This window comes from Rhinoderma darwinii, chromosome 6 (assembly GCF_050947455.1).
Source record: "Rhinoderma darwinii isolate aRhiDar2 chromosome 6, aRhiDar2.hap1, whole genome shotgun sequence".
NCBI classification, from domain to species: domain Eukaryota; kingdom Metazoa; phylum Chordata; class Amphibia; order Anura; family Rhinodermatidae; genus Rhinoderma; species Rhinoderma darwinii.
In genome coordinates, this window is record NC_134692.1 from 85,746,451 (window position 1) to 85,749,242 (window position 2,792).

Below are 2,792 nucleotides of genomic sequence, written 5' to 3' on the forward strand. Positions count from 1 at the left end.
TGAAACGAATGCAACTAAGATCGAGCGTCTATGACTTACGGTTCAAGAGTTAGCCTGAGAAACAGTGGTTCTGAACTTGCTGCCAGGCGCTAAAGCGAAAGCAACCAAGATCGAGCGTCTATGATTTATGGGTCAATAGCTAGCCTGAGAAACATCCAGAGAAGTCAAAGACAGTGCTTCTATACTGGCTGCCAGGTGCTGAAACGAATGCAACCAAGATCGAGCGTCTATGACTTACGGTTCAAGAGTTAGCCTCAGAAACAGTGGTTCTGAACTTGCTGCCAGGCGCTAAAGCGAAAGCAACCAAGATCGAGCGTCTATGATTTACGGGTCAATAGCTAGCCTGAGAAACATCCAGAGAAGTCAAAGACAGTGCTTCTATACTGGCTGCCAGGTGCTGAAACGAATGCAACCAAGATCGAGCGTCTATGACTTACGGTTCAAGAGTTAGCCTCAGAAACAGTGGTTCTGAACTTGCTGCCAATAGCTAGCCTGAGAAACATCCAGAGTAGTCAAAGACAGTGCTTCTATACTGGCTGCAAAAAAATATAGTTTGGACCCTTGGTAGCTGGCAGGCCAGATACAACAATTGAAAAACGGATGCCAGAGGCAAAGAAGCCCTATTTGAATGGTCCCCAGTTATAAGTGGTGTACCCCAGGATTCAGTGCTGGGACCACTATTATTCAACTTATTTATTAATGATATAGAGGATGGGATTAATAGCACTATTTCTATTTTTGCAGATGACACCAAGCTATGCAATATAGTTCAGACTATGGAAGATGTTTGTGAATTGCAGGCAGATTTAAACAAACTAAGTGTTTGGGCGTCCACTTGGCAAATGAAGTTTAATGTAGATAAATGTAAAGTTATGCATCTGGGTACGAAAAACCTGCAAGCATCATATGTCCTAGGGGGAGCTACACTGGGGGAGTCAATTGTTGAGAAGGATCTGGGTGTACTTGTAAATCATAAACTAAATTTCAGCATGCAGTGTCAATCAGCTGCTTCAAAGGCCAGCAAAATCTTGTCGTGTATCAAAAGAGGCATGGACTCGCGGGACAGGGATGTAATATTACCACTTTACAAAGCATTAGTGAGGCCTCATCTAGAATATGCAGTCCAGTTCTGGGCTCCAGTTCATAGAAAGGATGCCCTGGAGTTGGAAAAAATACAAAGAAGAGCAACGAAGCTAATAAGGGGCATGGAGAATCTAAGTTATGAGGAAAGATTAAAAGAACTAAACCTATTTAGCCTTGAGAAAAGACGACTAAGGGGGGACATGATTAACTTATATAAATATATGAATGGCGCATACAAAAAATATGGTGAAATCCTGTTCCATGTAAAACCCCCTCAAAAAACAAGGGGGCACTCCCTCCGTCTGGAGAAAAAAAGGTTCAACCTGCAGAGGCGACAAGCCTTCTTTACTGTGAGAACTGTGAATCTATGGAATAGCCTACCGCAGGAGCTGGTCGCAGCAGGGACAGTAGATGGCTTTAAAAAAGGCTTAGATAATTTCCTAGAACAAAAAAATATTAACTGCTATGTGTAGAAATTTTTTACTTCCCCTTTCCCATCCCACTTCCCCTTTCCCATCCCTTGGTTGAACTTGATGGGCATGTGTCTTTTTTCAACCGCACAAACTATATGTAACTATGTAACTATTTCCCAGCTACCATAGAAATTGTTAAATTTTAAAATGTAATCTTTATTATGCTGATTCAGCAAACAGACAAACAGACAGACCAACACAAATGTTTAAAATTCTCAGTGCATGGATCGGGTCAACAACCATTAGTGGCTGTGTCAGTATGCACGTGTATTTGCCGTCCATATCTGCAGACCGGCAAAGTCTGGAGAACGTTTATAGCAACAATGGACTCCTGAGCAGTTAGATTGTTAAATTATAAATCCTAACATCCAGCATGTATTAAAATAGAAAGGAGAGCCCGCCCCCCCCCCCCCACCGACATGTTTCGCTACATACGTAGCTTCCTCAGGGGTTCACGGGGCTACTGACGGCGCGCCGAGTTTTCTCTATTATGGGAATCCTCTATGACATATCAGGAGGTGTGTGTACATATAGAACCAATAGTGGTGGGGGTGGGCGGGAATCTCCCACCCCAATTTGAATGGCAGATGAAACTGCCAATGGAACAGTGAGAAGCCCGGGCAGCTGAGCACGACAGCTCACGCATTCGCTTTAGGGCTTATTCTGTACTTACACTTGGGGCCACTCGCAAAGATCAAATAGGTGAGTGGTGCGTTTATACCCACCAATGAATCGATGTTCAGGGAAGGTGGCAAAGATGTATATCCCACGTTAGCATATATTTAAATAGCGCAATCTCAAAATACACAATCAAAAGGGGGGTAGTCAGTGTTGCTCTATCACACCGACTCAAGAAATGCTGAATCTATGATGGTTAGTAAAACAGGAAGGTGTGCACGAATGCACTAGCCATTCCAGTAGAAGTGGTATATAGAAATAATATAGTGGTCAGCGCAACCACATAGCCTACATATACGTCTATACCTATGCATCACACAGAGGGACGAGATGTACATTGGTTAATACACGGGGGCGTGTATGGGTTGCGGCCCTGCCGCTGGCCTCCTCTGATTGGCTGCCTTGGGTGTCTGTCAGAGCATGGGCGGCGACTGTGTCTCTTCCCCTTCACATAGGGCTGAACGGAGGCTCAAGCTTCCCTCCCATTGACAGTCGGTGCTATGTCGCCGATTGGTCAGTGGATATGTCAATCATGCTGCTGTGGGGGCCTGGTTGCAG